Here is a 13,271-nt window from a genome sequence, read left to right on the forward strand (position 1 = left end):
TGCATGTAGTGAGCCTGGAGAGTCCTCTGCAGAATGCGCCGAAGCCCGCCTGGTCCACGATGCGACGGACCGCATCGAGAAGCTCGGCATACCAATCCCGAGCACCGGTGTTCCCATACCCGCGGATGGTATGGGAATCCCCCTGTAATCAAAAGCAACAATTGCAAGGCAATATTCAAAATGCAGTTTTAAGAAGCTTACAATGAACTACAACGTGTGATGCGTCAGCGTGTTCGGGTGGTTCAATACAGTATAGCATGTGTGCATATTTTCAGACTCAAGCAAATACTGGGTACCAGTGTGTATGCAGTGAAGTACAGTGAACGTCGTGTGTTTGGGTGATTCAGGGCTAGTGCAGTATGTGTGCATGTGTCAGTCTCATGCAGATATCAGTTGCACGTATGTCTACAATCAACTACAGTATACAGGGTATCTGAGCTAAAGCAGTTAAAGAGCACAACTAGCTACGACAGTTTTGTATCCTACATTGCAGAAAGTAAAGCAGAGAAAAGAGAGTTACCTCGGAAGCACCGAAGGACAGGTGGGAGGTAGGCTCACGCAGTAATAGCTCGGGTGGCACGTGCCTGTCGAAACTCCTAAACTAGCGCAGTCTGTCAGGGGGCAGAACATGAATCGCCGGCCGGTAGGTCGCCGGGTCGAACGGGCGCTCGCTCAAAGGTAAGAGCTTGACCCCGGGATCCATCTCGTGATCCAGGGGAGTCCCACCACGTGGAATGTCGTCCGCCATGTCAAGAATGATGAAAATAGCCGGAGGAAGGAAAACTGGGCTAGAATATGGAAAGTCAACCGAAAAGTCAACCTCCGAGAAGGTCGAAAATGGCCGAAAAGGCCGGGATGTGAAAAGGGTACGGAAATCTAGAGGAAAGCGAGGGGAACAAACCCCAAAAGGGTGGGAACGGCAAAAGAGGCACCGAAACAAAGATTTGTTCGGTTGAAAATGTCCGAAACGTGAAGAAAATCGTGAATCCGACGACGAAACGGGCGTAGAACGAGAAGAAACGAAGAAAAGAGGAGAGGAAAACACTCTAGAGAGAGGGTGTGGAATTTCGGCGAAGGAGGAAGTGAGAAATAGGGTTTAGAAACCCTATTTTAAAACACCCATGGTGAAATGTCGAATCTGCCCCGACTCCGGAACTTTTTGCCGGTCGGCAACATTTTGTGCCGGCCGGCATGATATTGTGCCGATGAAATTATTTTGAAGACGGTGGACAGTCGGTGGCTTCCCCTCCCGGCCGGTGGTGTTCCCACAGCCTTGTTTAAGCCATATGAGTAGTTTTTGGTCTTCATAGCTCAAGAAAGTGCAAGAAAGTGTATCTCCGATGCTCAACCGGCCTCCGTTTTGACCTCGGACCGCGTCTTCTGTGCGTAGCACTCCAACTCAGACAATGTTGTATCCTTTGGTATCCTTTTTGCCTTTTACAAGATCCAAAAGTTACCCCGTGTGCGTTGCACGCGTTCATCGCACTATTTCGATGCATTACGTCGCGCTATCATGCACCTCGCAGTTGCATTGTTATGCACATACTACATGCGTTGTAATACGCACCCCTTGCATTGTCATGCACATCCCTCATGCATTGTCATTGCATTTTTATTACAAGCATTGCCATGTATTCCAATACATATGTCGCCTCGCGCATCATTCGCGTTGCCGTGCATTCCCTTACCATACATTGTCATGCATTCCGAAACATGTGCGTTGTTACGTATTTAAGTCCGTTCGCATCATTTTACATTCCGTGTGGCATGCGTGTCACACTTGCATCATTTTGCATCTTATGAGGCATGCGTGTGTCATTTGTATCATTTTGCATCTTATGAGGCATGCGTGTCTCATTTGTATCATTTTGCATCTTATGAGGCATGCGTGTCTCATTTGTATCATTTTGCATCTTATGAGGCATGCGTGTCACATTTGCATCATGCCTCATTCGCATCGGCACACGTGCCTCATTCGCATCGGCACGCGTGCCTCATTCGCATCAGCACGCGTGCCTCATTCCTATTGGCACGCGTGCCTCATTCCCATTGGCACGTGTGCCTCATTCTCATTGGCATGTGTGCCTCATTCCCATTGGCACGTGTGCCTTATTTCCATTGGCACGTGTGCCTCATTCCCATTGGCACGTGTGTCGGCATTTGCATTAGCATGCGTGCCTCATTTGCATTGTCTTACATTCCTTGCAACCTGCGTTGTCTTGCTTTCATTTGCATTGTCATGCATGTTGCTAATAACATCGTACCTGTTAAGTTTGTTTTCTTTTCCGGCACGATATTGTATGTACGGTTCATTTGAGGCTGGAGCGACCAGACGAACCGCACAGGTATCTACACGGTCTAGGAGACCCTAAATCCTTTGAAGGTGCAAGTCCTTCGGTGTTTGTCGTGCCCGAACGACTGTTGGCAATGTCACATGCATTATCATGCAATCGGCGAGACCTTAAATATACACGGTCTAGGAGACCCTAAATCCTCTGCAGGTGCAAGACCTTTAGTGCATTGATGTGCACAGTTCGTTCGTATTGTCATGCATATCTTAAGCTGCGTGTTGTTGCGCATTCCATGCAACATGCATTTTATACATCATTAGCATTCCAAAAACAAAAACAAAACAAAATAAATAGTTGCATTGTTCAATTTCATTGCATGTTTGTAAATATCCATTCCGTTGCATATTTGTAGATATTGCATTGTAGATTGCATGCATTCACAACATCCATTCCATCTATGGCTTGCGCCTTTCCAGGTCGAGCTTGGTCTGGTATGTGCCCATACTTTTCACGTCAAAACATAGTTCAATGGACCGTTCTATGTTAGATCTGGCTTGTACGAGTACATGCCCTTCCTAGGCAAGATTTGGTTTGGCCCGAATGCCATTTCCATTGCATTGTAGATCGCATGCATTCATTGCATCACTTCCACCTATGGCTTGCGCCTTTCCATGTTGAGCTTGGTTTGGTATGTGCTCATACTTCTCGTGTTGAAGCATAGTTCAGTGGACCGTTCTATGTTAGACGTGGCTTGTATGTGTACATGCCTTACCTAGGCAAGATTTGGTTTGGCCCGCGTGCTATATCCATTGCCATTTCTCCAGCATTTTCATTATATATTGCATGGTAGTGTAATTTTTGCGTCCAGCATTAGGATCATTGTCCTTTCTCCAGCGGGTCATTTCCTCACTTGTGTCAATTCCCCCCCCAATACTTGTTCTTGCGTCTGTCTACACTACTCATAGTTCAGTTGACCGTTCTATGGTAGACAGACTTGTTACCTACATCAATCTATTTGACATTTGTGTGGTCTCGAACCACTCGTGATTGGATCGTAATTCAATTGCTTTGCATATAGTTTGCATTGTTTCAATTACATTGCATTTTCATTTGCATTATTTATACATTGTTTTGTATATATTGCATGATCATAAGTTATGCTCGGCTTCGTGCATTGTCTTGCATTTCGCCCCTGCCTTCGGGCGCATACCTTGTATGTCTTGCATGTTTGTCTGAGTCTTCGGCCTTGTCAAAAATGGGTCGTCTCTGGGCTTTGACATTCACTCCCGTCATTGTTATGACTTTCGAGTTCTGTCAAAGAGGGGCAACTGTAGACACCCCATTTTTGACCGTCCTCAAGACTTAGACGTCACCATTTACCCCTGTTTGTGTTCGTTTGGAGTTCCCGGAGGTCTCGGCTACGCGCCTTGCCTCAGGATCTCCGAACTAGACTGTTTAGTGTCTGGTTTTGCACCAAACACTTGTGTTTTGCCTTGGAGGGGCAGGGAATGCCTTGTGAGGCATCCCCACACACCACCGGCCATGGCCAGAGGCCACCGGCTGGTTTTTGCTTCCATCGGCAATCTTTATTGCTGGTCGGCATTCTTTGTTGCCGGTCGGCACTCCTTTTTGCCAAAGTGGCATCTTTGGCCGGCCGACTACTGTGCATCTGCTTTTGCAGATATTTTATCACAGCTGTCTTGCATTTGGCTCCCCTCCATACACTTGTACGGAGGGATCTCTCTCTTTAGAAGCGTGTCTTGTAAGCTTTACAAGACAAAAGGCTCTATAAGAGAGAGTCTTCTCTCTTGGCTTTAAGGGTTAGACACTTTAGAGATTTTAGACAGCCATATTAGGGTTTTGAGTTCTAGGGTTAGAATCCATACACATTCTATCTCTATATCTCCCTCTGGTGTGTGTTCTAGGTGTTTTAGTCCATACTATTGCACACAAACACCTAGTGCTTTACCTTCCTTTGGCTACTGAGGTTCTAAGGGACTGGTTTTGGTGTTTTGGAGCTGGATTCAAGCCAAGGAGGGCTGTTGGAGCATCATTTGTGAAGGTGGTCTACAAGGGTGAGAAACTTCCCTTTTATTCCCCATTTTTGCATTGCTTTTCTACCTATCTTAGAGCTGTTTTTGTGCTTAGTGTATAACATAAAAAAGTTCTGTTTTTAGGCCCTCTTGATTGTTTATTAAGAGTGTTTTGTGGTTTGGGTTTGTTTGACCCCTCCTAAGCCTTGTAAGGCTCCCTTTTTGTGCTATTTTGTGCAAGTTTCGAGACTTTGGTGTTTGGGCCTCTTCACCACTGAAATCTTGAGGGATTTCAGTGGCGGAGATGGTGCCTTGAAGTCTCCAAAAGGGGAGGGCCACCCCCTCTCCTTGTTGTCCTTTAAAGGGACCCTTTTTGGCCTCTTGAGGGAGCATCATGTTAGAGTGTGTATTGATCATGTCTTGCCTGTTTTCCATGCTTATTATGCCATGATATAACCTTGTTGTATGTTGGTTTTGGTACACCATGCATACTTAGCATACCTACCATGTAATGCCTTGTTATTGCCTTAATATGCCTTAGGTTGTTAGCCTTTGCTCTAGCATGTTTTAGGTTTAGCCTTGGGAAGGTTTTTTGCTCATTTTGCCATGTTTTAGGTCTGTCCATAGTTGTTTGGGTTGATCTTGGCATGCGTAGTATAGCTCCTTTGTATTTGAGCTTGTATGCTTCAAGTATGTGAATGTGTAGTATGTGTTGCTTGCATCATTTCGGTGGTTTGGAACCACCCTACATGTTATTTCAGTCCCTTTGACATGCTCATATGTTTGCCTTGGATGCCGCTTTGAAGCTTTGGAAGCTTGCCTTGCATGCTCCATGTTTTAGCATTTATACATGCCTTTAAATTCAAACCATCTAGATGCTATCTAGTTGGTCTTTTGGGCTTAGTTTTATGTGTTAAAACTCTATTTTTGGTTGCCTAAGTCCTGCCATGTGTGGTTGTACTAAGTGTAGTCCATTGCCTCTTTGGTGAGCCTTGAATGCTTGGACCATTGTTGCATGTTTAGCTTGCCTTGTTGCTTGGTTTGGCACCATGTTTTAACATGATTTTCAAAGCTTATGTTGCATGCTAATTGTCCATGATATCTCTTTTCAAGTGTGCCTTAGAGTTGCTTATTTAATGCCTAAGTGTTGGTCCAACTTACTTGCATGTGTGTATGTACGTTTGATCCCAATTCCTTGGTTTTTGGCCACTGTTTTAGGCCTATTTAGAGTTGCCTAAATCATGTCTAAGTCCACCTTTTCATCAGTTAGCATTGCCTCATGTTTGCTTGTATGCTTGCATAAGTGTCTTGCCATGCCATGTTGTATCCTTAGCTTGCATGCCTGGGTTGCATTGCATCTTGCATGTATGCCTTGTTCCTTGACTTGGTGATAGGAATTGGGCCTTGGTTCGTTTGTTTGGTTGGCATTTCATTTGACATGAAAGTTGCACACTTGATTCTTTGGGCCATCATGCATGGAAATGCGTGATTGGCGGTCCGAGAATCGAGACACATGCCCTTTTGAGTCACAAACATGATGGGGGACATGATTGGTGCATACATTGCATGAATTGTATTGCCATGCAAGTTCTGTCCTCTACTGCTATGAGTTGCAGGTTCTGCAGGCATTCTTTGCCGACCGGCATTATAAATTGCCGACCGGCAGTAAATTACCAGCCGATGGATTCATTTTGTGCCGGTGACTACAATTCACTGCCGGTGGTAATTCTACTCAGCCGGTGGTGATTCCCAGTATCCCGAGAAGCATCCTTAAGACTTTGGCAGTCTTCAGAGAGGCAGAGCAGGGAAAACAGAGGCAGACTATGCATGGCCGTGCACTTCCGAGCAGGACCCGAGCATGCGCTGCATCTGGCTCTCCTCCCGAGGCGGTTTACTGCTTTTCCTAGTTTAAATTAGTTTGTTAACTGATTAGGCAATTTGTAATATTTAATTAGCTTGCGTAGTTAATTAATTTGTATTATTTATTTGGTCCCTCCGGGCGAGGCCAAATCTGTAATAAGTGTGTGTGAGTGGTGTGTATGTCTTCCAATCCCCACTTCTTTCTTCCCTTTTATTTACCCGCTTTGATGGTTAGTATTAGGGCACGTTTAAATTAGCATACCTCATGCAATACATGCGTGCATTCATTCATTTGTCCTGCATGCACCGGGCTCGGTACATCATGCTAACTGCATTTGTACTTCAAAATTCCGAATTGAATACATGCATTGACTGACTGCATTTCACATGCCATGTTTAGGTTAGCCGAGCCTACTCTAATTGCATCTTGCATATGTTGCATTAGCCAACTTGACATGAACTAGGATCACGCATGTTTGCTAACTAGTTTATTGTTTTGGCACGGAGTACGATGTAAGTATTTTTGCTGTAGTATCTCGCATGCGTTTGAATGCTATCATGACGGCATGCTTACCATGTGGCTAGATGCTTATGTGTTATAAACTGTTTAAATGCCTGTGGGTGAAGGTTGAATTGTTTGAGTTGGAAAAACTCGTTGAAATCCGTGTTTTAGCCTACTTGCGAGTAGCGAATTCCAAAGCACTTTTCAAAACAAGCGGATATGCAATGCTTGTTTCGAAATTAGGCAATCTAGTCTATACTTGTTTGCTGTGCGCATAACATAGTAATTCTAGGCTAATAACCGGAATAAGAACACATAACGTTTTCAAAATCGGATATCACGGTTAGTAGAGGCCGATCTTCGGATCGGGCGAGAGGGGGTGCTCATAGCTGACCTTCCCCAATCGTACCCTAGCTCCCGAGCCGAGGCAACTCTGGTGATGACGGACATGTGGCCTTTGGCACCGAGTCAGGGTTTCCTAAATTCCCCTATAAAAAATATTTAGGTGGCGACTCTGTATCTGGCGAAGCAGTCCATGTTTGGCACTTCTTTCCTAAAATCTGTTTTCTCAAAACGATTTGCCAGATTTGGACTCTTTGGTTCAAGATTAAGAACCGTGACACAAATCGAGTCCGAACTGTAGCGGGGTCCCTCGCAGACGTGTCTACACGAACCGAATTTAATTAAGCCTACCATAAAATTCTATAAATTCTAATTAGCACATAAATCAAGTCAATTTCTGATTCGAATGCCGATAAGGCTTTCAATTTGCAAACCGAAACTAAATCGTGAACAGGCCTTTCTACGCCTAATAGATATAAACACAACAATGCAACACACACATATGCATTTTAATTCAAGATTCAACTAAATTTCTAATTAGGCATAATTAATCATGGATTAGCGTTAATCAGAGGTTGGGGTTGTTATAACATCCGAGAACAACCATATCCTCAGCACCAAGACAAGGGCAAGAATGTTGCTAGCTTATGAAGGCCCGATGATTGAGGCTATCGCCAATCTCGATGACGATGATTGTTATCTGGATGAAATCCTCAAGCCCGAGGGTGAGCAAGTTTACTATGGAAGTGCTCTCGATCCAGAGGGTAGAACCTTTATGAATCAGGTCAAAGATCCCTTTGATCTAGAAGGAGGAAAAGAGTACTACGAAAAAGGAGGACACCATGCTTATGTGGCATCTTATTTTGAAGAGACTGAGGAGATGGTTAACTACGAGCCTCCAAAAGTGGAAAAAGATCCAGATCACTATACCAAAACCCTGCAAGACTATGTAAAGTTCAAGCAATTCTTCAACCAGCTTGGACTTTCCAGGGAGGCAAGAACAAAAATCACCAATTCTATCATCAATATAGCCGAGGCACACCATGAGAAATGCATGTCGACTAAGGGATCTATCTCGAGGAAGGCAAAAGAGCAATCTAGTGCCATTACTTTCTCCGAGGCTGATCAAAAGTATCCTTTTTTCTCACAACTGCCAGCTTTATGTGACTGCTTTTATTAACGGAGTTGAGTTCAAAATGGCATTTCTAGATAGTGGAGCCTCTATCAACATTATGACTCGCGCTACTCTAGAAAAGGTCGGAATCTCTGAAGAACGCATTGTGAAGTAGCCGATAGTCATCACTGGCTTCGGTAGAGAAAGGAGAGTTACTATAGGATGTGTAACAATTGATTTAGCCGTCGAAGAGATTCGCTCGGCCACCAAGTTCCATATTATCGATTTTGAGGCAAATTATCACATCATTCTAGGGAGGACCTGGATGCATAGATATGGGGTTGTACCATCAAGTTATCATCAGTGTGTTAAGCCTAAATGGGAAAAGAAGACAGGGACAATTCAGACTACAGAAAATGTCTTTCGAGACCTATGAAGCTCATTATTCTGATGCCATCTACTTCGCTGAATTGGCTGTCGAAGAAGTTCCCACCACCTCTAAGCCTCGGAGGGTCAAAATTCCTTATTGGGAGGATATCAAAAATGACAAGGAACCAAGGGCAAAATCAAGTAAACGAGTGATATATCGACCAGAAAGTCCATCTATTCCTCGGAAGGTGATGAAAGTCCGAGAATGGGGTAAGATGGTGTACTATTTGTAATGGTGCGGGGAGTCGGTTTCTTCAGCCACCGACTCTGAGTCAAAAGAAGAGCCTCCTAACAATGACATAGTAATAAAGCCTGAAGTGGCTCCAGAATGCATGCAAGATGGGCCGAAGCCTCAGCCCGAACAACTTATTGAAATAGATCTGAGTGATGGACAAGATGCACCAAGGTCGATATTCATAAGTTCGAGCCTTAGCCCAGAGAAGCTGGAACAGTTGTTAAAATTAATAAGTCGGTACTCAGATGTGTTTGCTTGGTCATATAAAGAAATGTCCGGACTAGATCCTGACCTAGTCTCCCATTATCTTGATGTGTTCCCAAACTCCAAGCCAATCAAGCAAACTGCTCGAAAATATCATCCAGATCTCGAAGAGAAGATTAAGGAGGAAATTGAAAAACTTCAACAATCAGGTTTCATCCGGCCAATACAGTACCCCACGTGGTTGTCAAACATAGTGCCAGTAAAGAAGAAGAATGGTCAAATCAGAGAATGTGTAAACTTTCGAGATTTGAACAAATCTTGCCCGAAAGATGAATTCCCTCTGCCTCACATCGACACCCTCGTAGATGCCACCTCGGGACACCAAATGTTCTCATTCATGGATGGATTCAACTGATACAATCAGATTAAGATAGCTGAAGAGGATGCAGAAAAGACTGCTTTTAGAACACCTCTCGGAAACTTCTTCTATAAAGTCATGTCTTCCGGACTCAAGAATTCCAAAACAACTTACCAAAGGGCTATGACCGCAATCTTTCATGACATGATCCATCATGAGGTGGAAGATTATGTTGATGATCTAGTGGTGAAATCCAAGAAAGAAGAGGACCATCTCCAAGACCTTGAGAAAGTATTCAAGAGGTGCCAGAAATTCAAAATGAGAATGAATCCTCTCAAATGTGCTTTCGGGGCGACTACTGGGAAGTTTCTCAGGTTTCTCGTACATAGGCACGGTATCGAGGCAGATGAAGACAAGGTCAAATCTATCAGAGCAATGCCTTCCCCGCATTCTCAGAAGGAGTTAAAGAAGTTCCTCAGGAGGGTGTCTTATATTCGGAGGTTTATCCCAGCACTTGCAGAGATCTTTGCCCCTTTTAGCTCATTATTAAAAGGAGATGCCAAGTTCGAGTGGAACTAAGAGCCCCAAAAAGCCTTCGAGAGAATCAAGGCAGCCTTGATCTCGCCTCAGACCATGATAGCCCCGTAGCCCGGGGTGCCTCTAATGTTGTACCTAACCTCAGCCCCCAAGTCCATAGGGGCATTATTGGTCCAAGATGTAGATGGAGCAGAACGCCCAGTGTATTACATCAGCCGAAAGATTCGAGGAGCAGAAGTCCGATATACTCCGATAGAGAGACATTGTTTAGCTTTGGTATTCACCGCCCAAAAGCTTAGACATTACTTCTTAGCACATCAGATTCAAATTGTTACTAGAAGTGATCCAATCCAATACCTCCTCAGCAAGCCTGCTTTAACCGGCAAGGTGGCAGGATGTTTGTTAGTACTAGGTGAATTATAGATCACATGTGTAGCTCCCAAGGTGATCAAAAGTCAAGCCTTAGCCGATCTCCATGCCCAATTTCCAAGTGGTGACTATGAACCAGTGAATGAAGAATTAAGAGAAGTGTATACAGCTATGGCTTCCGAGGAAAGCTTTTGGACATTGAGCTTTGACGGAGCAGCAGCCGGAGGGAAAGGAGGAACCGGAATAATCCTTACAAGCAAAAGTGGGGAAAAGTTATATTTATCTTATAAACTGGATTTCCATTGTTCGAATAATGAAACCGAGTATAAGGCACTTATTTTAGGCTTGATAGCAGCTGAGAAGCACAATATCAAGCAGATTCGAATTCGGGGGGACTCAAAGCTGATAGTGAAGCAAGTTTCAGGACAATTCGTCTTAAAGGAGCTTGCATTGGCCACATATCAAACAACAGTCCAAAGGCTTCTTGACAAATTTCAGAAAGTTGAAATAGAGCATGTGCCTCGCTCCGACAACAAGTTTTCAGATGCCCTCGCAACATTAGGGGCAAAAGTTGATATTCCAGAGGAGGAGGCGACAATTGTTATCAAAAAGAGAACAGAACCTTCAATAATACCCAAGGACAAAGACCTTTCAGAGGACTGGAGAGGAGAAGTCCGCGAACAACTCAAAAGCAAAGTTGGAAAATTGACTATGGCCAAGCTTGCCCAATTCACAATTATTCAAGGTGAAATTTACTTCCGAGGAGGTACCGGATTCCTAGCGCGGTGTGTTGGCTAACAAGAAGCAAGCTTCCGACTACAACAGATTCATGACAAGTCCTGCGGGGATAGGGATATTAGTCTGTACAGAAGGATCCAAAGACAAGGCTATTATTGGCCCAAGATGGAGAAGGCCTCGAATCAACTATAGAAAGAATGCCCCAAGTGTTAATCATACATCTGGGAGGATGAGGGTTGCTTTGAAATTGATACCCCTGACTAGAGACAAGTCTACATTGACTATCTCAAAGAGAGGACACTACCTGAGAGACCGAGGGACATTGCACACCTCAAGAGGAGTGCGAGGCGGTACTTTCTTGATCAGAACAAGCTTTACAGAAGAAGCATTGAGCGCACTCCCCTGAGGTGTCTCTCCAAGGAGGATTCAGATCTAGTCCTCGGAAGAGCCCACGAAATTGAGCATCAAGGTGAGGCTCGGTTGTTCGAGCAACTTATACACCTTGGGTATTCTTGGCCGACCATGGAGTCAGATGCGTCCTATCATGTGAAGAGGTGCCAAACTTGTCAGAAACATGAAAATTTGATCCATGCTCCAACCGTAGACCTACATAGCATTCGAACGCCATGGCTGTTCCATACTTGGGCTTTTGATCTGATAGGGCCTATCTCAACACCTTTTAAGGGGTACAAATGGATTCTCGCAGCTACGAAATTGAGCACAAAGTGGGTCGAAGCAATCCCTCTAAAGAACGCTACGGGGCCTGCAGTCGCGAACTTCATCAAGGAAAATATCATTTGCTAGTTCGGAGTACCGAACACCATCCTCTCGGACAACGGCACACCTTTCTTAAACAAATATGTGAAGAGCCTCCTAGAGACTTACCAAGTGAAGCATCACAAATCCGCACCCTACTATTCAAAAGGAAATGGGCAAACAGAGGCCACAAACAAGACACTGATAAGGATTATGAGCAAGATGATTGATGAATTTGGTGGGACTTGGTCCAAACAGTTGATAGTAGCCCTATGGGCGTATCGCACCTCAAAAAGAAAGCCAACTCAAGCAACTCCTTACTTCCTTGTGTATGGGTCCGAGGCAGTGTTACCTATAGAGTTGGAAACACCATCTGCTCGGATGGCTCTCACATTGGGGATGGTGCTGGAGCCTCGAGCCACCAGATTGGAAGCATTAGAGGAAAAGCACGACAGAGCCGCAAAAGTCATGGAAAAGTATCATGAGTCCATCGCACGAGCCTATAATCAGACTATGGTGCCAAGAAAGTTCGAAGAAGGTGATCTAGTATGGAAGATCGTAAACCCAATCATGCGAGGACAATCCTTGCCCATGTTTTCTCCAAAATGGGAAGGGCCCTACAGGGTGGTTCAAGCAAGCTCAAGCAGGTACTACAGGCTTGTAAGGGTTGAAGATGGCTTCCAAACTGGCCCACTCAATGTAAAGTTTATCAAGCGTTACTACCCATAGATAGACTCATCTATGTTGAAATTCATTTTCATTTTCTTACTTTGTCTAAAAGTTGTAAATTTCCCTTACGTTATGGAGAAGCTGGCTTTCTTTATGGTGTATGTTTATCCCATCACTTGCAGTGAGTATATTATACTTTTGTCAAGAAAGTTGAAAAATTATTGAGAATATTTCAGCTTTTATAAACATGTGCATACGATTGTTCTTTTCATTGTATCGTTCGAAATAAATATTTTATCAAGTAGAATGAGAAAACAATGCGAAAATCTCCAAACAGCAAAATTTTTTTCATTTCATTGCATTGTCCTAAATAAAACATTTTTATCGAAATGGGCAAGAAAGTAATACAAAAAAAAAAAAAAAAAAAAAAACTCAATCTCTCCTAAAACACCCTTGAAAAAGATGCCCGTCACATTTAGATCCTGAGGACAAACAGCCGAGTGTGCCTCTAAAGTCTCCAAGCCCCGAGCATAGCCCGACTCAAGTTCACGAAGAGTTGCCTTTGTCTCATCTATAGAGGTCCGATAAGAGGCAAGCACAAACAAAACTTTCACCCGGCGACTGGCGTTCGAAGCTATATCCAAGCATTTCCGAAGCCATGATAGATCCACTTGGTGATGTTCCATGTCAAAGATCCTCTGATACACTGTCTCGACTACTTTCCCGTTAAGGTCACACAGTCGTTGCCTGTCCAAGCTGTATAGGATAGTGGCAAAAGACTCGAGAAGAGCAGTCTGAATGAGTGGACATTGGCAAGAAAATGAAGCAAAGGTC

Source organism: Camellia sinensis, chromosome 14 (genome assembly GCF_055761805.1).
Source record: "Camellia sinensis isolate YWXY chromosome 14, ASM5576180v1, whole genome shotgun sequence".
In the NCBI taxonomy this organism is placed as follows: domain Eukaryota; kingdom Viridiplantae; phylum Streptophyta; class Magnoliopsida; order Ericales; family Theaceae; genus Camellia; species Camellia sinensis.